At 52.2% G+C, this 27,368-nt stretch overlaps 1 protein-coding gene across 1 annotated transcript in view; it reads left to right on the top strand.

Annotated features, from left to right (window-relative positions):
* The window catches only part of USP8 (ubiquitin specific peptidase 8), a 724,285-nt gene that overhangs the window by 175,023 nt on the left and 521,894 nt on the right, over positions 1-27,368 (top strand). The gene's annotated exons all lie outside the window — the stretch shown is intronic.

The raw sequence follows: 27,368 nt of genomic DNA, 5'->3' as shown, positions 1-27,368 counted from the left end.
AGCCTAGGGGAGGGAACTATCAATTTCTGGCATATTCGGGACATGGTAGATAGAACCTCAGTCCAATAGTGTTGGAAAATCGGACAGTCCCACCAATGATGTAGGAAGGTACCCAAGGAGCCGCAGCCACGAGGACAAAGTGGGGAGGTAATTAAACCCATTTTGACTAGAGCCGTGGAGGTGTAATATGCCCTATGAAGGACTTTAAGTTGTATAAGCTTAAAGCGGGACCGAATTGCTACCTCCCTAGGAGATGCCAGGGCCTCCCTCCAGTCTTCGTCCGGTATGTCCCCTAGATCGTCAACCCGTTTCATGCGGAGTTTGTCAAGTGGTTCAGGTAAGTTGTTTATTATCTTGCGGTAAGTTAGGGAAATGGCCTTGTCTGGGAGATAGTCGTCAAGTAGTCGGTCCTCTAGAGGTGATGTGATGAAACCGGCAGATCGGAGCCCTTGGGAATGGCTTTATTTAGCGTACTGCATGCTTGTAGATAGCGGAATGTCTCCCCTTCGTGCACTTGATATTTCGCCCATAAGTCATTGAATGGAACCACCGCACCCCCAACCCACATGTCCCCTACCGCAGAAAGGCCGATCAAATCCCATTTATCAAATCCGGGTGGACTCGACAGCATCCCCAGATGTTAGAATTCCAGCAGTGGAGTAGCTCGCGAGATTTTACCCTTCCAACCTAACGCGGCGGTGACCGTATGCTAGAGTGAGACCCTGGTAGAAGTGGGCGGACATAATGGTAGGTGCTTGGGCCCTATATATAGCGCTCTCTTATAGTTGCCCGCCGCCATATTGAACCGATCCATTCTATACGATGGGTCCGTGGTGGGGAGGTGGGCCCAGTGATTAAGGGCCACCAATTGCGAGGCCCAGTAATAAGTTTTGATTGCAGGAAGTGCAATACCACCATCATACCAACTACGTAAAAGTTTTGTTAAGGCGATGCGGGGAGTACCGCCATCCCATAGCAATGAACGAACCTCGGAATCAATCATTAAAAATGATTGTGGTGGGATAGGGTAAGGTGCATTTTGTAGGGCGTATTAAAAGCGGGGAAGCGCCATCATTTGGAAGAGGGCAGCTCTACCAAGTAGGGTGAGAGGCAGCGTCCTCCAATGCTGCACGTCTGCCTGGAGGCATTGCAGGGGAGGGAGGAGATTGCTTCTGTAGAAGACCTCTGAATTCTTTGTGGCATAAACACCCAAGTAGCGGAAGCCATCCGTAACAATACTGGCAGTACCGCCCTGGAGGAAGCTCCACTAAGGACATGTACCAAGGACTTGTCCCAGTTGATAGTATAGCCCGAGTATTTCCGAAAAAGGGCTAGAATGTGGAGCACTATATGGAGCGAAAACCGAGGTTTGGCCAAATATAAAAGAATATCATCGGCGTGATATTCTATCCGACCAATCCGGGGCCCAGTTCAGCCCACGGGTAGACGGGTCTCCTCTAATCCACAGCGCCAGGGGCTCTAGCGCCAGAGCGAAGAGCAACGGCGACAGGGGTGCAATCCTGCCTCGTGCCCTTCCCCAGCTCAAAAATTGTTGATCTGCCACCATTAACAGAAACTCGGGCCAAAGGTTTGGTATACAATAAATGCACCCAGGCCAAGCGTGGGCCAAAACCGTATTTTTCCATAGAGGCAAATAAAAAGGGCCACTCCATCATATCAAACGCCATTTTAGTGCTCAAGGACACTAACACTGCGTCTTCTTGTAAGGTGGAGGCCCTGCCCAACACTACAAAGAGGCGACGGAGGTTAAGCGCTGTGTTTTTTGTTGGCATGAAACCGGATTGATCCGAGTGTACCAATTTATGGAGGTGGGGCGATAGGCGAACGGCCAAGAGTTTAGCTAGGATTTTGACCTCTGGGTCAAGGAGGGAGATTGGTGGATAGGAACTGCATTGATCTCGGGGTTTCCCTTCTTTGTATATGACAGCGATATTAGCCAATCGCTGAGTCTCCGGCAAACTCCCCTGTTCTGCACTTTCATCATACATTCGTACTAGGTATGGAGCCAGTGTCGATGAGACCGCTTTATATAGCTCAATCGGGAGGCCACTAGGACCCATGTCCTTCCCAGAGCGCAGTGCCCCAGTAGCTTTAGACACTTCCTCTGGATCAAGTGGGGCGTCAAGGTCTGCTACATCCTGAGGGTCTAACCTCGGTAGAGGGAGGGTAGAAAGTAAATTGGCGGCCTCTTCCTGTGTGGAAGTGGACGTAGGGATGTAGAGGCGCTCAAAGTGGTCAGCAAAAAGTTCTGCAATTCCATTCCGGTCACTTCGCCTCTCTCCGTCAGGGGCCACAATTTCTGCCACCCACCTGCTGTCGGTTACTCGCTTATCCAGCCACGCCAATAATTTACTGGCCTTGTCTCCTATTTCGTAGACCCTTTATTGAGTAGAGCGGTAGAGCGCTTGGGTCGACTCTCTAGCTATATCATGATATTCCCTCTGTTTCACTGCAAGCCTATGGGGAGTGTCCGGTGAGTCGCACGCGATGAGGTTGCGTTCAAGATCCACCACCTCCAGTTCTATATCTTCTAACCGCTTACGGTTCTCTTTTTTTTATGGCCTGCGACCGTCGCTACCCCACACCCTCGAACTACAGTCTTATATGCCTGGGGCAGAATTTTGATTTCTTACGAAGACCTGTCACAGTCTGCCTTTACTTGTCCAAAAAAGGCTCTCAGTTTCAGGCGCCTGAAAAACACGGCCAATTAGCAATGGAGTTTGAATTTGTCCAATATAGGAGATGGTACAAAGCCCAATCCCTCATTCAAAACTTTCAACTCCTTATTGCTTCATTTCACCGCTAGGTTGTACTGGTACTCTGTGCAGGTGGAGGTTTCTTGTTTGTGTTCTGAGTTTGCATGCTCTGGTTGTTCTCTTCCCATTGGACCCGGGCGTCCCTTTTCTTCTTTCCTTTTTGTTGCCCTTGACCTATCCCTAAAAAAGGTTCTCTGTTGTAGAAAGGAGGCCTGAAGGAAGTTACTAGGGTATACTGGTTCATTCAGCCCATGTACTGTTCTGGTAGAGGTGGGAGGGGTGGTTGGTAAGAGGGTCATTAAAAGCTGTTGTATGCGGTCCCTCCACTTTACCAGAGTTTTCTTTTCCCTCTGCCTCCCCGTTTTCCTTCTTGCTCCACTTCATCCAAGGTAATCCTCCCTATCATTGTCCTTTTCAAACTGGGGTTTGTATTCTGGTGCAGTATGGATATACTTTCTCGTGGGAGAACCTTTTCATGTCCATCTGAAGTTTCTGTGCTTTCAACTGTGAGAGGAAATCCCTAAAGTGTGTCATTTCTTGATTGATTTCTTCTAATCTTTTCTTGTATGCCTTAACCTGTACCGTGGTCTTGAGTTGATTATCAGTCATCTGCATTTTTATGGTCAGAGCTTCTGAAAGCATCTTGGCTGTTTTTATAATAAGCACCAGCCAATCACAGGTGCAGTGCCAGGCTATTAGTGACTACTCCTGTCTAAATGTAGAATCCTCTTGAAAAATTCTCGGGGCATTGTTCACTACGAGGCCCCTGGGAGCAACATTAGATCTTAAGTATTCTGTCGTTATCACCCCATGTAATAGCGGCTTTACCTATGTTCCAACAATTTTACTTTCAATGGTAAATAGTATCTGCAGATACAAGGGACTTCCATGAGCACATTGATGGCTCAATCCTATACGAATATTTTTGTGGGCAAATAAGAGAAACTTATACTTGCTACTTCTAGCATCAGATCACTAGTATGTCTAAGATACATTGATTATATATTTATAGTATGGAATGCAAAAAGTAGATAATTGGAAGAATTACATCCTATGTCAACAATATCCATCCAACCAATAAATTCAACTACAGACACACCCAACTCCCTTTTCTGGATGTTGTACTTACCATTTATGAACTCAAATTTGTACCTGATCTGTACCACAAACCTACATATGCTCCGTACCATACATCTTCGGCGAAGAAGAAGAACACCGTCCTGCCGCAGAAGCCGAAGAAGAAAAAGAAGAACTGGTCTCCATGTCCGAAGCTGACTTCGACTTGGAGGAAGACCTGAACGTCACTCTGGGTCCACGTATTATGAGTACAGATCCCCATGTGCCCACTCAAACAAAAGATAAGGCTCCGGTATCACCCTCGCCCTCAGCCTCCAGTCGACACCGAGAAAAAGTTTCAGATGCCCCGCATTCCGGCTCGGGTTCGAGCCGGCCCCATTCCGTTGCCGAACCAACACCGTCGGCACCGAAGACACCTTTGACACGAAAAACACGGAGCCGAAACCCTCCAAAATAAAAGACGAGGAACCCAAATCGTCCAAGTCTAAAGCCTCGGAGCCGAAACACTCTACACCTAAAAGCTTGGAGCCGACACCCTCCGCCCCGAAAAGTTCGGAGCCGAAACATACAACTCTGAAAACTCTACAACCTAAAGCGGCTAAAACTAAGCATTCGCATTTCAAACACTCAGCACCCAAAGACACTGAGCCCAAATCTTCGATGCCGAAATCCACTCCTAAGGGAACAGGTACTCCTGCCAAGGAACTTCCATCCGAAGACACACCTCTGGATCCAAAACAGAAAAGACTTAGTATTGATCCAAAAACGGGACACCTAATCTTCCTAAAAAACGGAAGTTAGACCTCCCACAAGATGTCCCTATACCTATGAAGAAAAATAGAGATATGGGTACTAACCCTTCTCCCCCTTATATACCTCCCTCTCCTCCTCGTATTCCCAATCTACACATTACACCTTCAAATTCACCACCTCTAATGTCACCTGACTCACAGGATGACGATTTGGGGGATGGGAATGGGTATGTCTATCATCATACCCCACAAGATCCGGACATACCACATGACCCTGATCCCTGGGATGATTATGATAAGGATCCAGATCATCCTAATGACCCTGACCTGTATCCCTCCTGACCTTCCCCACCTGATGACAACATTGGCTTTACACAACTTATCAACAGGACTGCCCAACATCACAGGGTGGAACTACATACAGACCCTCTAGAAGAGGATTTCCTTGTAGAAACATTCACACACTCACATAGGTCTTCTAACACTGTACCCATACTAAAGGGCATGTTAAAACATACCGGCAAGGTATTCAAGGACCCATTTAGAGCCAGAATACTGGCACCCATGGTGGATACAAAATACAAGCCTGCTCCTACATACCCTGTATACATAAAAGGCCAGTTACCGTTAGACTCTCTTGTTGTATCTAACACCCGCAAGAGAGCTAACTCTCAAACTACAGGCGACACACCTCCTCCTGATAAGGAGTCTAAACTTATTGATACCTCTGGCAAGAGAGTATCTTCGCAGGCCGCCAATTATTGGCGGATTGCCAATGCTCAGGCTTTCTTAGCATGCTTCAACAGGGCTCATTATGATGAGTTGGAAAAACTCATGCAGCATTTGCCAGAGGAATATAAAACCATGGCTAATGACCTCATTCAGGAAGGGAAGCTCATCACCAACACTTCCATTAAATGCGCCCTAGATGCAGCAGACACAGCTTCTCATGCTATTAACACTAGCATACTGTTTCAGAGACAGGCTTGGGTTCGAATCTCTGGATTCAAGCAGGAGGTACAATCCTCCATACATAATCAGCCCTTTGATAAAGAGCATTGTTTCGGGCCAACAGTAGATACTTCATTAGAAAAAATGAAAAAAGACAACAAAACTGCTAAATCCATGGGAGCCCTATATATTACCTTCTAGCAGGGGTTCCTTTCGTCGCTCCTTTTACAAGTGTGGCTCAAAAACGTTTTCAAAAAATCCCTCCTCCTCTTACAAAGGTAACAACCAATCTAACTCCTCCAGAGGCCATTTTCGAGGAGGTTACAGAGGAAATAGTGAGGGAAGAGGCAGAGGTAATTCCACCCGCACTTCCCCTGCCAATAAACAGTGACTTCCCTCCACTACCCCCCGAACACTCCACTCCTGTCGGGGGATGCCTCTCACAGTTCCTACCTGTCTGGCATTCAATCACCTCAGACAAGTGGGTAATACAAATTATCCAACATGGTTATTGCCTGGAACTTACCAGCACTCCACCAGCAATCCCTCCGAGACAGCGTGCAATGTCACCAGAACATCTCACCCTGTTAAAACAAGAGGTCCTCTCTCTGTTAGACAAACATGCAATAGAACCGGTCCCATTACATCATCAAGGGGCGGAAATGTACTCCCTATACTTTTTGATTCCAAAAAAAGACGGCTCCCTCAGGCCCATACTGGACCTCAGACAACTAAACCTCTACATTCAATAAGACCACTTTCACATGATCACCCGTCAACAGGTGCTCCCATTGCTTCAGCTAGGCGACTTCCTTTCCACTCAAGATTTAAAGGACACCTACTTCCATATTCCCATTCACCCAGCTCACATGAAATATCTCAGGTTTGTAGTGGATGGACAACATTACCAGTTCAAAGTCCTCCCATTCGGGGTTACTACTGCACCAAGAGTCTTCACCAAGTGTCTAGCAGTAGTCGCAGCTCATTTAAGAAGACAAAACATTCACGTCTTCCCGTACTTAGACGACTGGCTAATAAAAGCAAAGTCGCAACACAGCTGCATACACCACACTCACAAAACAGTTCAGCTGCGTCACGACTTGGGATTCACTTTCAACCTCACCAAGTCTCATCTTCAACCTTCCAACACGCAAGCGTACCTAGGAGCCACAATAGACACTTGCAAAGCTCTAGCGTATCCCAAGCCAGTCAGAATATGCAACATGCAAACCCTAATATCACAGTTTCAACCGCAGCTCAATTGTTAATGCAATTGATCGGAATGATGTCGTCTTGCATTCTAATTGTTCCCTACGCAAGACTCCAAATGCTTCCACTACAGGAATGCTTAGCACGTCCGTGGAACCAGGCTCAAGGTTAGTTAACCGACCTGGTGGTGGTGGACAGCCGCTCTCATCGCTCTCTGCAGTGGTGGAATACAGAAAACATTTCCAAGGGGCGGCCATTTGTCGACCCGGTTCCTCGGATAGTGCTCACAGCAGACGCATTACTCACTGGTTGGGGAGCTCATCTTCAAAAACATACCATTCAGGGCATGTGGACTCTACAACAAAAACAACTCCACATAAACCATCTGGAGCTGCTAGCAATTTTTCTAGCATTGAAAGCTTTTCAGATACATCTAGTAGGCAAAGCTGTTCTAGTTCGTACAGACAACATGACAGCAATGTACTACATACAAAAACAGGGAGGGGACACACACTCTACAGCTTTCACAGTAGCTCAAAGCATATGGAGCTGGGCCATGCCTCAAAGAAAACATCTCCTTCCAGAACACCTCCCAGGAGTAAACTATCAAATTGCAGATCTGCTCAGTCATCGCAGACAACAGATCCACGAATAGGAACTACACCCTCAAGTTCTTCTCCCATTCTTTCAAATGTGGGGCTACCCAGAGATAGATCTATTCGCCACACACCTCAATGCAAAATACCCAAACTTCGCGTCCAGGTATCCACACCCATTGTCCAAAGGCAATGCACTATGGATCAATTGGTCAGGGATATTTGCTTACGCTTTTTCCACCTCTCCCGCTAATTCCATTAGTGGTTCAGAAGCTCAAGCAACATTGCCCCACAATGATCCTAGTTGCTCCCACATGGGCTTGACAACCCTGGTTCACAACCCTGTTGGAACTATCAGTAGTTCCTCATCAAAAACTACACCTCTTCCCCAAGCTTCTCACTCAGAACCATGGAGGGATAAGGCATCCAGATCCCAGTCAACTCAACCTTGCGATCTGGCACCTGAAATCATAGAGTTTGGCTACCTTAATCAACCGCAGACTGCATGAACGTCATTAAAGAGGCTAGACGCCCTACCACAAGAGCATGCTATGCAGCAAAATGGAAACAATTTGTCATTTATTGTAATAACAATCAAATCAATCTGTTTGATGCTTCAATTCAAAACATTATTTGCTACCTGTCACACCTACAGCGGGCTAACTAGCATATACATCAATAAGACTGCATCTTGCTGCAATAGCAGCTTACCTACAAAACAGACAACCCTTGTCCTTGTACCTTCTATCAAAGCATTTATGAAAGGACTCAAGAGAATCATTCATTCTAGACTTCCACCTTCTCCTGTGTGGAATCTTAATATAGTCCTTACAAGACTCATGGGCCCACCATTTGAGCCGTTGCACAAATGTGAACTACAATTTCCAACTTGGAATGTAGGCTTGCTCATAGCCATCACATCTCTTCGGAGAGTTGGTGAGCTCCAGGCACTAACCATACAAGAACCTTTTTTACAAATTCACCAAAATAAAGTTGTTCTTAGGACTAACCCCAAATTTTTACCCAAAGTTGTTTCTGCCTTTCATCTCAACCAGTCTGTTGAGTTACCCGTGTTTTTCCTCAACCAGACTCAGCTGCAGAACGGGCTCTTCACACATTAGAGGTTAAGAGAGCATTACTTTATTACATTGAAAGAACTAAATCTTTTAGGAAAACCAAACAACTTTTTGTTGCTTTTTCACCTCCGCATAAAGGCAATCCTATATCGAAAGCGGGTATTACAAGGTAGATAGTTAAGTGCATACAAATATGCTACCTTAAGGCTAAACGCACTTTAACAATTCACCCTAGAGCACACTCTACACGCAAGTTAGGGGCTCCATGGCATTCTAAGGGAACATACCCTTAGATGATACTTGCAAAGCTGTAACATGGTCTACACAATACACATTCACAAAACACTACTGTGTGGATGTATTAGCGAGACAACAAGCTAGTGTGGGCCAGGCTGTTTTAAGAATACTATTTCAGACCACTGCAACAGATACAGGTTAGCCACCGCTTGAGAGTAATTGCTGTATAGTCTATGCTAAAGCATATGATCTACAGCTCATATGCCTCGAACAGAAAATGCTACTTACCAAGTATGCATCTGTTCTTGGCATATAAAGCTGTAGAGTCATATGTGCCCACCCGCCTCTCCGGGTACCTTTATCTGTTGCAGTATTATCTTACTTAGATTCAATATACATGGACATCTCTTCCTACACTTACTAACTCCATTATCACCCTTACGGCAAAAGAATCTGGGGATGGAGTCGATGCCCATGCGCACTATCATGGAAAGGAGGAGTCATCTACCTCGTGACTACCAAGACTTCTTCGAAAAAAACAAAGTGCAAATTTCCGGACCCAACATCAGATGGCGATCTATGCTAAAGCATATGACAATACAGCTCTATATGCCAAGAACAGATGCATACTGGGTAAGTAGCATTTTCAATATTTTAACTTATCGACCCGAACTCCTAAACTCAACCACCACTAAAACCTAAATATACCCTTACCACCCAATACCCCTACCCACCCTCAACACACCCTTGCCACACTAATACCCTTACCCACCCTAAACCCTAAAAATACCCTTGCAACCCAAATACCATCGCCCACCCTAAAAATATCCTTGCCATCCATATAGCCTTACCTACCCTATACCCTAAAAACACCCTTGCCACCCAAATGCCCTAACGCACCCTAACCGCTAAAAACACCCTTGCCACCAAAATACCTCTACCCACCCTAAACCCCCCTTGTCACCCAAATACATTTACCCGCCCTAAAAATATCCTTGGCACCCAAATACCGCCGCTCAAGGTCCCGGTGCCGTGGGAGGTGGAGGGACCGGTTGCGGAGCGTCACCATCATTCTTCTGGATCTATGTCTTCGCACTCGGGGTGAGGTAAGTCGAAGCATTACAAAAAGAAGTCGAAGAAGCTGCGTCGCTCCTCGACTTCCCCTCGCCCGCCGTGCGACATGGCTGAGGGTGCGGGTGGTGCCACCTCCGCGGCTCCGGCAGAGCCTGCAATGTCGCCGCTGGTCTACCTGCCCTTCCCGGGTCCGTCGACTATGCCTGCCCAGATGCAAGAGTTTCTTGCTGCCCTGGCCCGACTCTTTGGGCTGTCTGCCCCGCCGGTGCGCCTATGAGCTCCGCGGGCCCTACTTGGGGTCCTGTCCTTCCATCGCCAGCGGCTCCGGCCCTGGCGTCGCCGGTGGCTCCGGTGCCGCAGGACCCCCTGGGATCCGGGATCGGATGCCGGTTGACCTTATAACGCCTCCACCGACGTCGACCCCACCGGCACCACCTCCAACGTCGCCCGCTCCTCGGGACGGCGTCATCCCCAGTTTCAGCTCTGAACCGGCCACGGCGCCGGATTGGTGCCGATTCTCACGCCGATGGGGCCACATTTTCCCTATAGCCGTCCTCTGTATTTTCAGCCTGTTCCACAGACTTCGGAGGAAGGGGAGGACTGGGAGGGGTCTGAGGACCCTCACGCAGAAGACTGTGCTTATGACCCAGACTGGGCAGTGGATTTGGGGGATGCCAGTGGTCTTGACACCTCACCTGACTTTGGTATGCTGTCTCCTCTTACCGTGGCCACGGAGGAGGGAGCCAGTTACACAGTGGTGTTCCGTAGGGCGGCCGAGGCCCTCCACCTCGAACTCCCTACAGTGGCCATCAGGACTAACCTCCTGACAGAAGTGCTCCAGCTGGCGGCAACCTCTTCAGAGCCCTTTCTGCCCTTTAATGAAGTACTGTCTGACGTTCTTTTGGGCACCTGGTCCAGGCCCAACAAAGGGGCTCCTGTGAACAGGAACGTGGCCCGACACCATCGCCCGGCTCTGGGCGACCCCCTCTTCCTCTCCCAAAACCCCACTCCTGAGAGCTTGGTTGTCCAAGCCTCTGCGTCCCAGAGCGCGTTCCCTTCCGCACCTCTGGATAGGGAATCCAAGAAGCTGGAGCAGCTTGGCAAGAAGCTGTTTTCATCTGCCAGCTTAGGGCTGCGGTCGGTGAACACCGCATGCCTCTTGGGCCGTTATTGCCACTCTGTGTGGGACACGGTTGCGCAGGTCCTGCCTAGCTGACGGAGAAGGCCCAGACAGTACTCGCCCAAGCTATTGCTGCTGGTAGAGACGCAGCTAAGTTCACCATCTGTTGTGGGCTTGATATCGCTGGGCAGGGCGATATCCACGACGGTGGCGCTTAGGCGCCATGCCTGGCTGAGAACAACTGGCTTCTCGGGGTATGCCCAGAACACTCTGATGGACATGCCCTTTGATGGCATTCGCCTTTTTGCCAAGAAGGCAGATAGTGCGTTGGAGCGCTTTAAGGACTCACAGGCTATGGCCAAGTCCTTGGGCCTGTTGGCCACTCTGCCTCCTCTGCCTTCTGCCTTTCACTCCTTTCGTGGCCATGGAAGGGGTGCCCCACTATGTTCACAGGGCCACAGGCTGGTGCAGCAGCAGCAACAACAACAGCGCGGATGTGGGAACCGTCGAGGCAGTTCCACTGCAAAAGCCTTCCTAGTTCAAGCTTTCAGGCCCATCAAACGCCAGTGGGCAGCAGAATTCGCCATCATCTCCCCCACTGGCACAACATCACTTTGGACAAGTGGGTGCTGCAAATTGTCCGAAGGGGCTACTACCTCCCCTTCGAGACTTCCCCTCCAACCATGCCACCTCAATACCCCCACATGTCAGGGGACCATCTTGCACTTCTTCAGCAGGAAGTCACGGCCCTCTTGGCCAAGGTGGTCATCGAGCTCGTTCCTGGGCCAGAAGTAGGTCGTGGTTGTTATTCCCACTACTTGTTGGTCCCCAAGAAGGACAAGTGTCTGCATCCTATCTTAGACCTTGGGAACGTCAATCGCTAACTCCGGAAGGCTTAGTTTAAGATGCTAACACTTGCTCAGGGCTTGTCTGCCCTAGACCCACAAGATTGGATGCTAGCGTTGGACTTGCAAGATGCTTACTTTCATATTCCCGTCCTGCCGGCCCACCGGCGTTGCCTGCGGTTCACGGTAGCCCACAAGCATTTACAGTTCACCATGCTCCCTTGCGGCCTTACCAGCGCCCCTCGGGTGTTCACGAAAGTGATGGCAGTGGTAGCAGCTCATCTGCGCAGATCAAGGGCCCTATCTCGACGACTGGTTGTTGAAGGCGGGCTCGCCCCAGGCAGTCGTCTCCCACCTCCAGACTATGGCCGACCTCCTGCATTTGCTGGTGTTCTCCATCAACGTGCCAAAGTCGCACCTGATTCCCTCTCAGAAGCTCCTCTTCATCGGAGCAGTTCTGGATTCGGCGCAGTTTCGGGTTTATCCTCCCGAGCAGTGAGTACTGGATATTCAGGCTATGATTCCGATCTTTCAGCCTTTATCCCTGGTTTAGGTCAGGATGACCCTCCAGCTAATGGGCCTGATGGCCTCCTGCATCCTGTTGGTGGATCTTGCCAGATGTCATATGCGGGCTCTGCAGTGGGACCTGAAGTTCCAATGGGCACAACATCAGGGCAACCTGTCCGATCATGTCCAGATCTCGGAGGGCACTGCACAACAATTGCAGTGGTGGCTCATGAATCGCGATTGGGTCAATGACAGATCCCTCTCCCTTCCCCAACCGGAACACAGAGTGGTGATGGACGCGTCCCTTCTGGGATGGGGCGGCCACATGGGGTAGGCAGAGATCAGAGGCCTCTGGTCTCCGGCGGAGTCCCAGCTCCATATCAACCTTCTGGAGCTTCGGGCGATCCGACTTGCACTGAAAGCATTCCTTCCTTCTGTCAAGGGGAGAGTAGTGCAGGTGTTCACAGACAACACCACCGCCATGTGGTACTGCAACAAACAGGGCCGGGTGGGGTCATGGACCTTATGTCAGGAGGCTCTGCGTCTCTGGACATGGCTGGAACATCAGGGCATTTTCCTGGTGGTTCAACACCTGCCAGGTTCTCTGAACACCAGGACGGGCAAACTCAGCTGCCGGTGCATGATGGATCAAGAGTGGCATCTGCACTCGGACGTGGCGCTAGGTCGCTTTCAGCAGTGGGGAGAGCCTTGGTTAGATCTATTCACCACCGAAGAGAACGCGCAATGTCATCAGGTCTGCACGTTGGAATTTCCAAGGCGGCACTCACTAGGAAAGACGCTTTTCGTCACGAGTGGAGTTGCAATCTACTATACGCCTTTCCGCCTATACCACTTCTACCCAGAGTGCTGAAGAAGATCAAGCGCAACCGGGCCCAAGTCATTTTTGTGGCTCCGGACTGGGTTCGAAGAGTATGGTATCCCGAGCTACTCAGCATGGCTATCGATTCCCTGATCTGACTGCCTCTTCGGGAGGATCTTCTGTTGCAGCAACAGGGGCGGTCTTTCACCCGAACCTATCCAGCCTCCACCTCCTTGCGTGGGGATTGAGCAGTGGCAGTTGACGTCTTTTGACCTGCCTCCCGAAGTTTGTGATGTAATCTTGGCAGCCAGGCATCCCTCCACTAAGACGGTATACGCCTGTAGGTGAAATAAGTTTGTGACATGGTGCACAGCAAAGGCTGTGGATCCCCTTTCTGCCCGTATTTCAGAGATCCTTCTATTCCTTTTTTCTTTGGCCCAGCAGGGCTCTGCTCTGGGCACTATCAAGGGCTATCTCTCGGCCATTTCAGCCTTTTTACAGCTTCCAGGTCAGCCTTCCCTTTTCAAGTCCCCTGTTATAAATAGACTCTTAAAAGGCATTACTCATCTTTTCCCTCCTGTTCCTTTCATAATGCCTCAGTGGGACTTGAACCTGGTCCTGACATTTCTGATGTGTGCTCCCTTTGAGCCACTTCACAACTGTCCTCTTCGTCTTCTCACTTTAAGGACAGCTTTCCTGGTGGCCATCAACTCTGCCAGAAGAGCGAGTGAGCTCCAGGCTCTTTCTTCTAAAGCTCCTTTTCTCTCTGTCCATCCGGAAAAAGTGGTTCAAAGGACCCGTCCATATTTTCTGCCTAAGTTTGTCACTGCCTTTCACATCGGGCAAACCATCACTTTGCCTACGTTCTTTCCGCATCCCTCGAAAGAGGAAGAGAGGCTCCACCGTCTGGACCCAAAACGTGCGCTCTCATACTACCAAAACCGCACACAACAGCTCCGGGTGGATGACCAGCTCTTTGTTGGCTACGTGGGCGCCAAGAAAGGTCGGGCCGTACACATGCGGACCATCTCTTGGTGGGTTGTTCTATGCATAAAGGCTTGTAATTTTTTGGCTAAAAAAGGTCCTCCGGTGGGGCTGCACGCCTATTTTACCAGGGCGATGGCAGCCACTACTGCTTGGGGACAGGGAGTTCCCTTGCATGACATCTGTCAGGCAGCTACGTGGGCCTCACTGCACACATTTACCAAGCACTACTGCCTGGACAGCCAAGTCCGGGCAGAGGAAGGTGAAGTGGGTGACCACGGAGGGCATTCAGGAGGCAAGTGGGTTGGACACTACACCTGAATGGGAGCATTCTTCTTCCAGATCGTCTCCTCCTCAAGAGTTGGCTCCATACCATTTGGTCATCAGGAAGGCTGCGGAGTTGTTGGATTTACAGTTGCCTTCTGCAGAATACAAGCCAAACCTTTTGACTGAAGTCCTATATTCGCCTTCTTCCATCGTTGAGCCTCTGTTGCCCTTTAATGAGGCTATCTTAGAGCCTGTTATGGACGTTTGGCACAAGCCACTTTCTTCACCTGCGGTTTCCAGAACTGTGGCAAGGAGGTATAGAGTGGCTCCGGGGGATCCGAGCTTCCTTTCCTCGCACCCTTCTCCTGAGAGTCTTGTAGTGCAGGCATCCTGTTCGAAACAATCTTCAGGTGCTTTTCCACAGGCTCTAGCTGACAGGGACTCTAAAAAGATCGAACACTCAGCTAAAAAGGTCTTCTCTTCTGGAAGTATGGCGCTTAAGTCAACAAATGCCACTTGCTTACTGGGACGCTACGTTCATGCTTTGATGGACTCTGTGAAGCAGTTAGCCACTAAACTGCCTGATGAGGAGAAGGGCTCTTTTATGGAGGTTGCTGCAAACACTCAAGCTGCTAGGCAAGTTATTCAGTCGGGACTAGATACGGCTGAGTCCGTGGCTAGGATTTTGGGATCTTCTATAGCCACTAGAAGGCAGGATTGGCTTCGTTCTTCCGTCTTCTCTGCTGATGTTCAGGCTACCTTGGTTGACTTTTTTTTTTTTTTTTTTCCAAAACCTTTATTGATCATGAAGAAATAGTACACAGCTGTACGCCTACATCCTGAATGAACAGGCCGGCAGCGACAACATGCAGTGGAGGCATCAATAAGCGCAGGTTGAAAAGCATCAACTGGGTTACACAGCATGTCGCCTACAACCCAGACGGGCCGGCCGCGTAGTATTGGAATTTGAGCTGTTTAAGTATGCAGTAGTAAGCAATCATAGCAGCAAGAGGTAATCAAGTATGAGGAACATGAGGTTTCTTTCAACTTTAGTAACTAACCAAAAAGTGCTACATGAACTGTGCCCTCCCAGAAGATATCCTCCATACCCAGTATAAGGCATATAAGGTAGTGCGGCGCAGGGCTGTGAGGGCAATGCATCCCACTATGGAGTGCAGTCAGTAACCGGAACGGTGACGCCCTGCGCCCCAAAGCCCCATCAAGTGATCTGGGAGGATATGGCAATGTCCCAAGTAGAGAACGTGACATGATGCTACTTCCTGTAGTGCCGTGCATTCTATGCCGTCGTGGGGTAGACTCCACCCCCCCCCTGGTCCCGGGGGGGACGATAGGCCCGCAGCTCTCCCCACCCGTGTAGCCTATGGATGGTGGGCGATCCCACGGGATGTGTGTAGCCCTGCCGGATGTACCAAGAACGCATGCGTAGTATGTATGTGAAGCTTAAGGAGTGTGGGAGGGGAGGGGATCAATCAGTTTCAGTTGCTAGTGGCATAGGTGCTGGAGCTAGCATGGTGGACCGGCCCTCCACCGCCACGTCTTCATTCGCGCCGGTCGTGGATGCGTCTGGGACCTGCGCCCGTAGGAGATACGCAGTAAGGGGACCCCAAAGGTCCCTGGGGCGCGATTTGTGAGGTAAAAGGTCCGAATAACTGTGCAGTTGTTCCTGCCAAGTTGTCATCGTATCCAGCCAAGTTTTGAATTTAGGCGCTCGCCCTCGCCCCCATCTGCATGCGACGTGGTGCTTTGCCAACAGAAGTCCCAGCGCGAAAAATTTCCGGTGCGTCTTAACAGCGGGGTTGGAGTGGCCCAGCAGGGCAATCTTAGGACAAGGCGCCATGCTTACCCCAATCATTTCAGAGAGAGCCGCAAACACCTCCACCCAATAAGCGGCTACGGCCTGGCACGACCATGCCAGGTGCATGAAGTCCGCCCCTGGCCTCCTGCACCGTAGGCAGCGATCATTGTCCCGGAGTCCGAAGCGGTGCAATTTGGCAGGGGTAAAGTAGAGGCGATGCAGAAATTTAAAGTGAACCAGTCGAAGGCGGGCATTACCTGTCACCGCGTTGGTATGAGAGCAACTCTCTTCCCACTGAGCATCCGACAGTGGTTCCCCCAGATCACCGTCCCAGTCAGTGCGCGCTCGGAGAGGGGGGGGGGGATGGAGCCGCCTGAGCGTGGTTATATAACATGGAGACCACATGTGTCGGAGTTCCCTTCTGCAACAGGGCATGGAGGGGCGCCACGGTATCCGGCTCAACCGGAAAGTCGGGCGTGACCGCCTTGATATTTTGCCGGAGCCGAATGTAAAGAAAGGTATCCATAACTGAAGGAGTATTGTCCCCGAAGAAGTGTGTCGCCGTGCGAAAACTCCCCTGGTGGTATAGATCCCCCCAGGTGTGAATCGCAAGTTTTGTGAGCATTTTACGGCCAATCTCCTCACGGGCAACACTCACTCTGGGATCATGTGCCAAAGCCATGCGAGGAGAGTATAGGATTTTCACTTCCATGTGCTCCGCCAATCGTTTCATGGCACTGACAGTGCAGTCGATCGTGGTGGGGTCCCTATGTTCTATTCGGGCTGTCGTGTATAAATATCCGGAAGGTTGTTCCGGCCTCATATATCCATCTTCAACTGCCAGGTGCGCCATAAAGGGAGGGGGGTGGAACCAATAGGCGGCGAAGTGACCATGTGCGCAGTCATAGTATCGTTGAAAGTTGGGTACATCAAACCCCCCTTGGTGATAAGGTAACATAAGGGTCCGCAGCCCAAGTCGGGCCTGCTTTCCCCCCCCCCCCCCAGACAAGTCGTGACAACTGGGAGTTGAGGGCACGGAAAAAATATGCGCCAGGGCTGTATGGTATATTTGTAAAAAGGTACAGCAATTTGGGAAGGACCACCATCTTAATCAGCGAGATCCGACCCGCCATTGACAGCGGTAGACGGATCCACTGGGTGACTTTGTCCGTGAGTTTGTCTATAACAGTCCCGTAGTTGGCTCTAATCAGGGCTTCCCGATTTCTGGTCACTTGAATGCCCAGGTATTTGATCTCATCAGGTTCCCACACCAGGGGGTAATCCAGAGGGAACTGCGTAGTTTTGTCAGTCAAGGGGAACAGGGCCGACTTCGTCCAGTTTATTTGAATCCCCGAGATGGCGCCGAATTTAGTGACCTCAAGCAGCAGAGGGTTCAGGTGTTCACGCGGTTTATGCACATAAAGAGTCATGTCATCCGCATATAGTGCAATGAGTAGTTGGCGCTCTGGATAGATGAGAGATCGGTGATCGGTGTTTGTGATGCTGCCGAAGTTTGGCCGCCAAGGGCTCTATGGCGAGTGCGAACAGAACCGGGGAGAGGGGACACCCCTGCCGGGTACCCCTGTGGATCGCAAAGGGGGGGGGAGCGGGCACCATTGAGCAGAACCATTGCTCGAGGCTGGCAGTACAACAGCCGGATCCAGTCCAGGAAATTGAATGGCATGCCCATCCGTTCCAGCAAGGCCAGAAGGTAATCCCACTCAAGGGAATCGAACGCCTTAGTGGCGTCGAGAAAGACCGCGGCAGCCTCGCTCGCAGGGTCAATATCCTGTATCACCGCCTGTAGCGTGCGCAAGTTGTGGGAAGTTGCACGATTGGGAACAAATCCGGCCTGGTCCGGGAGGACGAGGCGCTCCATCAGGAGGTTAAGGCGTGTGGCTAGGACCTTCGCTAATATTTTAACGTCTGTATTTAACAGTGAAAGGGGCATGTATGAGTCACAATGTTCTGGCGGTTTACCAGGTTTTAACAGAGACGTTATGAGGGCTTCTCGCATCGTGGCAGGCAGGGAGCCCTCCTCTAATGCAGAGTAGTACACCTGCTGTAGAATGGGGGCCAGCACATGCTTGAAGGCTTTGTAGAAGCCAATCGGTAACCCGTCCGATCCCGGCGCCTTTCCCGACTTCATGGACATTATTGCATCTGTTATTTCATCTAGTTCCAGTGAATGATGGAGGAACTGCTGCTGGGAGGGGCCCAACCATGCAAGCGCAGTGTCGTCGAGGTACTCATGCAATACAATCGGTGTGGTCCTGTGGGAGGTGTAAAGTTTAGTGTAGTGGTTTGTGAGGACTCTGAGTTGGTCAGCAAGATCCCGCTGCGGGGTGCCATGCTCATCTAGCAAGGAAGTTACGTAGTTACTGTACCTAGGGGGGCGAACTGCGGTGGCCAATGCCCTGCCAGGCCTGTCACCCTCGCCATACACTCGAGAGACAAAGGGTCTCCCCAGAAACTTTCATTCTTTGGCTGCAGCCTCCGTGTATTCATTTAGCTTCTCTCGAATCTGCGCCGCAGTGCTAGGCTCCCGCCCATTCCGCTCCATTTCGCTCTCTAACTTACGGAGTTCAGCCTCCAGCCTGCGTAAATCTCCGCGCAGAAACTTAAGGACACCTCCCCCCTTAGCTATGCACCAACCTCTCACGGTAACTTTAAACGCCTCCCAGACTGTAGTGAGGCTGGATACGGGATCAATATTACGCTCAAAAAAGTCCCTTATGTCTTGCTCTAGCTCCGCCTGAAACACTGAATCTGTGAGGTGCGCAGGATTTAGTCGCCAACTCGGGTACGGGGAGACCTCAAGGGGAATACGTAGGGACAGCAGGACTGGAGAGTGATCAGAGAATGTGCGAGCAAGATGAAGCGCTCCACCCAGCCATGGAGAGAGGCCCGGCGACAGGAATACGTAATCAATACGTGCCCAAGTGGAATGTACTGCCGAGTAGTGGGTGCCCTGCCGAAGCGAGGGGTGGTAGTGCCTCCAAGCATCGATTAAGTGGTGCTCGTCCACTATGTTCAACAACGCGCGCTGTGTGTGTGTGTAATGCGACGCCTGCGGGTGTGACCTGTCTATCTCAGGTTTGAGTGCAGTGTTGAAATCCCCCCCCAGTATGATGTGGGAGATACCTAGGGACTGAATCTTACCCCACATATTGAGGAGCGCGGACGGGTCATCCGTATTGGGGCCATAGTAACAAGCAAACAGTATTGTATGTGAGTGCAATGTCCCCCAAGCCATGCAGTACCTCCCTCCAGAGTCCACTTCGGTGCCCGCCAGTGTAAACCCCATCCCGCGTCTCACTAGAATGGTCACTCCTCTTGCGTAACTCGAGTAAGACGAGAACACCCTACTAGTAGCCCACCGTGATGCAAATGGGGGGGCTACCCCCGGGTGTAAGTGCGTCTCCTGGAGCATGGCCACGGACACTCCCTGCCTAGACAGGTAGCTCAGGACTTGCCTCTTCTTTCTTGGGTTGTTTAACCCGCGTACGTTCCATGAGATTAACTGAAAGTTCAGCGCAGGGCGCGTGTCAGCTAAGTCCCCCATTCACCCGGATAAAGGCATATGTGGCCTGTTCTCATAACTTGCAATTGCACGTAGCACTCAGTATCGGATTCCAAACCAAAACCCCAGTTAACTACCCCACCCACCCGACTTCCCGCACCTTGTACTGAGGAGTCAAAAAACCCAGATGAAGGTCGGAGTATCCGCCCACCCACGCCGGCAACCCCAACTGGCCAGGTACACACTGCCCACCCATCCCCTCCCCCCCCATCAAACCCAACCCAACAAACAGAAAAAATACAGTAACCACCCCTGCCTTGATGAGGAAAGGGGTGTATTGGGGTGCGCCCATTGGGGGATCGAACTCTAGGGGCGCCAGACCTGCCAACCACCTCCCTACTTACACCCACAGGAACCCAGACTTACACCAGGCCCTCAGTGTGGGACGGAGGTGGGCGACCGGGCACAGAGTATAACAGCGACCAAGTCAAGTGTCATTTTCGTGAAAAAAAGAGAGGTACCTCACCAGGAATGACGGTGGCCCAGTCGGGCAAGTGCAGCCATGGCAGCAAAGTGACTCAGGGGGGGCATCCCCTCGATACGTTCAGTCCTGTTGTTCCATCGGTGAGGGCGATCGAGAGAGCCGTGGCCCCGCGTCCTCCCTGGCCGAGTCCCTCCTATGCCGCTTGAGGAAGTCCTCCACCTGTTGCGGCTGCTGGAAAAACAGTTGTTTGCCTTGGTGCGAGACCTTCAGTTTCGCAGGGTATAGCATTGCTTATGGAATCTCCCGGGCCTGCAGTTTCTTTTTAACCCCAGCAAATTTCCGACGGGCTTCCTGCACAGATGCAGTGAAATCGGGGAAGAAGCGTAGTGTTGCAGTATCGCACTGTTCCCATCTCCCGCGAGCGTCTGAGCACCACATCCCGGTCCCGATAATTAAGGAAGCGCGCAATGATGGGCCGTGGCTGGGCGCCAGGGGGGGGGCGGGCAGCAAGGGACCTGTGGGCTCTCTCCACGATGAAGTGTGGGGAGAAGGACTCCCGTCCGAACAGTTCAGCCACCAGGTTCTCAATGAAGACCTCCATTTTCCCGGTGTTGGTGGTCTCCGCAAGGCCCAGGATGCGGACGTTGTTGCGACGGGACCTCGCTTCTAGGTCCTCATTCTTATCTGCAATTATCTTGAGGAGACGGTCCATTTGGGTTACATGCCGGTCTGTAGATGTGGCGCCGTCTTCCAATGTGGAGATCCTATCCTCAGTCTCTTTTATGCGGGCATCGTGATGCTCCAGTTTGGCCACCACGCCATCCAGCCTGGTAGTGATGGTGTCAATCTTGGAATCTATGGTCGTCAGGCTTTGTTTCAATCCCAGCAGGAGAGATTTCCAGTCCTCGTCCGGAGGACTGGCGGCGGAGGGGCCAGGCTCGGATGTCGTCGCGGGGGCCTTCTTGGTGTCAAACGGTAACTTGGACTGCCGTGCGTCGTTGCGCCCCATGATGCCAGGAAGACGATCCTGCCCACCTCACCCCGCAGACAGTTCGGGCAAGGAGAGGGGCCGCACCACCTCGACCGACGAGGGTTCCGCCCAGGTCCAGCCGCAGCCGCGTGGGTAGATAGGGCCGGTGCAGCTCCCAGGCCCACCTCGAGGAATGCGGAACCGAGGGAAGCGGCCCCGCCGGCCGGTCCAGGGGCACCCCACACGCGGCCGGTCACCCAGGGAGGGCGGGGGGCGACTCCACCGCCAGCAGGTCAGCCCGGGCACGCCACCAGAGGACGGGGGGGGGCGATCCAGACGAGGCAGCAGCCCCAGGGCTCCGTAGGTCGCAGCAAGCGCCCGCAGGGTAACGGGGGACGTCCGGGCGCAGTCTGCCCGACCCAGGCGGCCCCCCAGAGAGGCCCACCGCAGCAGGGCTCGGCGCGGTCGATAGTCCGCAGGTCAAGGTCCTCAACTGGCAGCGCAGGGCCGGGCGAAGGTCTCCGCACAAACCCCGTCCCCGGAGTCGCAAACCTCCACCTCTCCGCAGCTCCCGCCGCCGAGGCGGGGGCAGCAGCCGTCCTGGCCTCACAGTCCGCCTCGCCGGTCAGGGGGGGGGACAGCGTGCGTCACTCAGGCCGTAAATCCCCGGCCTCTCCCAGCGCGGCCCCGCAGCCAGGTGCCAGGCCTCAGGCAAGTGTCTCTTCGCCCGGGGAAGCCAGAGGGGATAGGATGGCACCTAAGCCTGTTTCAGTATATCGAGGCGAGTCCAGTGTGCTGGCGAGAGTGGTAGCCTGCAAGCCCGAGTCCCGGGCGCAGGCCTCATCAGGCGGAGGACGAGCGGGCGAAAGGCCACCCAGAGCGTCACCGATCCCAGAGGCGTCCCCGCCTACCTCTTGCAGACTTCTCAGCCCAAGCAGGGACAGCCGCTGGTCGTCCGGCGCCAAGTTCAGCCTCGCTGGTCGGAGCTCTCTAGCGTCGCGCAGGCCTCTCAGCACCGGGCTCTCGTAAAGCGCGTCTCCCACAATGTGCCGGCCGCAGACGAGCACTCTCTCCCCCCCCCCCCCCCCTTCCTGCCCCCCCGTCCGGGGGAACAACAGCGGATATCTCGGCACTCCGGCCGGCTCTAGAGACGTGGCGGGCATCGGGGCGTTGCGCAGGGCACAGTGGAAACATCCATGAGGGTGAGGCAAAGGATAGCGCGGTCAGGATATCGGAAAGGATTGTGAAAGCGCCCGGTCCGGCGGGAGCCTCACTCTTGTGCGGCCATCTTGGTTTGGCGCCCTCTAGCGCCCCCCCTACCTTGGTTGACTTACCCTTTGATGGGGAAAACCTTTTTGGGGAAAACGCGGATTCCGCCCTGCAATCCGCTTAAGGATAGCAGAGCTACTGTGAAATCTCTAGGTTTGCAGATGCAGTCAAAAGGGTTTGGCTTCCGGAAGTATAGAGGATTTGGGAGGTCATCCTTTCGTTCCTTCCGCCAACCTCAGCAGCAGCAGCAACAGCAGCAGCAAAATCCTCTCTATAGATCATATAGAGGAAGACAAAGGGGTCGGCGTGGTTCTGGCCGCAATCCCTCCTCCTCCTCAGCCTCCTCTGCTCCCAATGAAGCTTCAGGGAAGCAGCCCTAGATTCCCCATCCTGGATCATGTGAGACCTGTTGGGGGTCGGGTGTCCCACTTTCTGCAAGGTTGCAAATCCGCTACGACGGACCTTTGGGGTTTAGACCTTGTGGTGAATGGGTACGCCCTTCACTTTCAGGAATTTCCTCCCCCTTACCCTCCTTGCTAAGGTTTTTGCTCAGAGGACCATCTGCTTCTTCTGCAGAAGGAGGTTATTGCATTGCTACAAAAAGGTGCGATAGAGGTGGTTCCGGAGCAGGAAAGGGGTCAGGGATGCTACTCCCGGTATTTTCTGATTCCCATAATGGACGGCAGATTGCAATCAATCCTGGATCTCAGAGTCTGGAATTTTTACCTGAAACAGGAGAAATTCAAGATGCTAACCCTCGCACAGGTTCTTCAAGCGTTGCAGCAAGAAGACTGGATGGTGTCGATCGACTTGCAGGATGCGTATTTCCACATCCCAATCCTGAAGTCGCACAGGAAGTATCTCCGTTTTACGGTTGGGTTGCAACACTACCAGTTTGTGGTCCTCCCGTTTGGTCTTACTACTGCACCTCAAGTCTTCACCAAGGTGATGGCGGTGGTGCCTGCCCATCTCAGGAGGTCGGGGATTCCGGTTTTCACCTACCTGGACGACTGGCTTCTGAAAGCAGAGTCCCCGGAGATGGTGCAACATCATCTGCAGGTAACATCTCAGCTGTTATTCGACTTGTTTTTTTCGATCAATGTGCCCAAATCTCACCTGGTGCCCTCTCAGCGAAACCTGTTTATAGGAGCGGTACTGGACACTACTGTGTGTCGAGCATTTCCTCCTCCACAAAGAATTCTTGACATTCAGGAGATGATCCCTTTATTCCACAATAGAGCAGTTGTTTCAGTTCTGAAGGTCCTTCGCCTGCTCGGTCTGTTCGCCTCCTGCATTCTGTTGGGCAACCATGCACGCTGGCACATGAGGGCACTCCAGTGTTGTCTCCGCAGGCAGTAGTATCAGCACAACGCAGATCTCAGGGAGTCGATCAGGATCTCCAGAGAAGCTGCAGCGGATCTGTCTTGGTGGAGCGTGGAGGGCAACCTGTCTCAAGGAAAGCCCTTTCATCTTCCTCCAACGGTGGCCACAGTAATATCGGATGCCTCCACCCTAGGGTGGGGTGCTCATCTGGAGATCAAGGGTCTTTGGTCTCCAGAGGAAAGGTTGTCTCATATCAATCTTCTAGAATTGCGGGCGATACGTTTGGCGCTCAAGGACTTCCTCCCTTCCCTTTGCGGACAGTCGGTACAAGTCCTGACGGACAACACTACCGCGATGTGGTATGTCAACAAGCAGGGAGGAGTAGGGTCGTACCGTCTCTGCAGAGTGGCACTGCGGCTCTGGTCCTAGGCTCAGGACCATCTGATTTGCTTGATGGTGAATCATCTGGCCGGGGTGCTGTACGTACGTGCGGACAGTCTCAGTCGACAGTTTTCCGCCGACCACGAGTGGAGACTTCATCCAGAGGTAGTTCAGCACATCTTCCGGACGTGGGGGACTCCTCGGGTGGACCTGTTTGCCATTCACAAGAACGCACATTGCCCGTCATTCTGCAGTCTCCAGTTTTCGATGCAGGGGGCGTTGGGGGACGCGTTTCAGTTGAGTTGGGGCTCACAACTCCTTTACGCGTTTCCTCCCATTTTTTTTTTTTTTGTCAAACCATTTTTATTGCAGGACCAAGTACAGCTTACAGCAACCAGGATGCATGTCAATAATGCAGGTTTCCCATCCTCCCCTTAATCATTAATCCGTGTAGTATACACAGCCGTACTGCCCACATCCCAGAGGCCGGGCGGCGTCATATAGAAACATGGCACATTAATACGAAACTGTCAGGAGCATACTTCCGGTGAAGAACCCCGCTGCCCGCTTTTGATCGCTGTCCCTCTGCTCCCCTAACTACCTACAGAACTTACAACCTACTTTCAGCAAACCTTAAACTTGAAAACTCCCCCTCCACCCACCCCTCCCTAGTGCCCTCCCGATTGCGCCTAGTCAGGAACATATAGCATGTGTGGCGGGTAACAGGAAAAATGGAGTAATCCCTAATCGTGCGTGCTTGGCAGGGGGGCCAGTGGTACGACTTCGTCCGCTGCTTCCCCAGAGCTCTCACCCTCCTCCCCACTGGCTGGGCTATCTCGCAGGGCCTGCACCATCACCTCCCATGCCATTGCCGCCGCCTGAGCCCGGTCGTCCGGTTTTCGGTGAGCTAGTTGGTACCTGAGTGTGCTCTCGCTAGCCGCCCATTTGAGAAATTCATTGAGCCATCGCCGGTGTGTAGGCCCCGCCTTCGACTTCCACCCTTTCGTCACCTCTCGCTTAGCTAGGAGAAGGCCCATGTCTATAAACTTGCTGGACATTTTATTCTTGGGCGTGTGCGGGAACCAGTGGAGTATACAAACGGCCGCGTCGTATTGTAGGTCCCTATCTGCTACGTCATTCAACGTGTCGCCGACCCCCTCCCAGTACTCCTGCAGGTTTGGGCAGGTCCTCAGCATATGGACCAGGTCCGCTCCCACTCTATTACATCTAGGGCACGCACCTTCCGCGGCTCCAAAATATTTCCTAATTTTTCCTGGGGTAAGGTATGCCCTATGGAGCACATAAAAGTGTATCAATTGGAATCGCGCATTTCTCGTGCTTTTTCTGGCTCTGCGCACCAATTGCGCCCAAGTGGTGTCAGGGATGTCCACCTGCAGATCCAGCTCCCACTTGTTTTTTAATGCAGTTAGGGGCTGGAGTGTCTCCCTCACCATCCGCGAGTAAAGGCACGTCACTGCCTTAAAGGTGCCAGCCGACATCATCGTATATTGGCACACCTGTGTCGTTGTAGGTTCAACTAGGCCCTCGCCCCAGTGCGCCTGTATAGCCCTCACCACCGCCGCATGCAAGAGGTAATCCCCTCTCGGGAGGTCGTAGCGATCCCGCAGAGTCTGGAACGGGGACAGCACGCCATCGTCATACAGGTCCCCCAACATCTGCAGGCCCGCCTCCTCCCATAACTGCAGCCTCGACCAATCACCCCCATGAGGGAGTGCCGTCACCATGCCCAGTGGGATTTCGGGCGCATATGGGTGTCTGACTCCAGCTCTCCGCTGCGAGCTATTCCAGCATAGACGGAAGGTGCGCTCTTCTTGGGTCAGATCCCCAGGTGCCAGCCTCTGCTGGAGGGCGATGTAAGCTAGGATATGGCGGGGAGTTCCAGCGTCCCTCTCACTCTCCGGGCCACGGTATACTCTCGCTATTTCCTGCGTGAAAGACTGCAGCTGCGCGGCCAAGTAGTAGAGCTCGAAGTTTGGGACCGCCAGGCCCCCGTCGTCCTTTGGACGGGTCAGCGTCGTGAGCGCTACTCTGCGTCTGCCTGAGCCCCACAGAAAGGATATTATTAGAGACCTGAGGTGTTTAAAAATCGCTCCAGGCACCCACACTGGAAGGGTCCGGAAGAAATATAGCAAGCGGGGCAAGGCGATCATCTTCAGTAGAGATATGCGGCCCGCCACTGACAGTGGCAGGGTAGCCCAGAAAGACATGCACCCCTGTAGGGCCCGGATGCAACGCCCTATGTTGCCCTCCAGCAAGTCCGGGGCATCATGATAAATGTGCACCCCCAGATAGACGAGGCAGCGAGGCTCCCATCTAATCGACTGGCAAGCGGGGGGCTGCGCCTCCGCGTGCCGCAGGGGGAACAGGCAGGTCTTGCTCCAGTTAACACGGAGACCAGACACTCTTCCAAAGCGTTCCAGGAGCCTCTCCGCACCTTACGCGTTTCCTCCCATACCCTTGATTCCTCGGGTTCTGAGGAGGATTCGCCAAGACCGGGCCCAAGTTATATTGATCGCCCCGGATTGGCCAAGAAGGGTGTGGTACACAGATCTACTTCACCTTTCTTTGCTCCCTCCGCTCTGTCTCTGGGCAGACCTCCTCTCGCAGTCGGAGGGGCAGGTTCTTCACCCCCACAACCAGAGCCTGCACCTTCATGCCTGGAGATTGAACGGGGCAACCTGAGTTCTTTATCTCTCCCGCCTGATGTGGTGGATGTTATTTTATCGGCCAGGCGACACTCCACTAAGTCTGTTTACTCCTACAGGTGGCCTAAGTTTGTAAAATGGTGTGGAGAGAGATCCATTGACCCTTTAAAAGCCCATCTTTCCAATGTGCTTCAGTTTGCTCTTTCCTTGGCTCAGCAAGGTTGTGCTGTGGCCACGGTTAAGGGCTATTTATCAGCCTTATCAGCTTTTTTCTGAGTCTTCCAGATCAGCCGTCGTTATTTTTTAAGTCTCCTATTGTTTTAAGATTTATCAAAGGTCTTACTAATATGTTTCCACCTACTCCCTTTTTAATGCCACAGTGGGACCTTAATCTTGTCTTAACTTTTTTGATGGTGTCCCCTTTTGAGCCCCTTCATAGCTGTCCTTTGAGGCTGTTGTCCTTTAAAAAGGTCTTTCTTGTAGCCATTACCTCGGCAAGGAGGGTGAGTGAGCTTCAAGCTCTTAGTTCAAAACCCCCGTTTTTATCCTTACATGCTGAAAGGATGGTCCTCAGGACCAGGGCTGCTTTCCTACCTAAGGTAGTTACTCCCTTTCATCTGGGGCCGTCCATTACTCTCCCTGTG

Source organism: Triturus cristatus, chromosome 3_1 (genome assembly GCF_964204655.1).
Source record: "Triturus cristatus chromosome 3_1, aTriCri1.1, whole genome shotgun sequence".
In the NCBI taxonomy this organism is placed as follows: Eukaryota; Metazoa; Chordata; class Amphibia; order Caudata; family Salamandridae; genus Triturus; species Triturus cristatus.
This window is presented reverse-complemented; position numbering and strand designations above follow the sequence as displayed.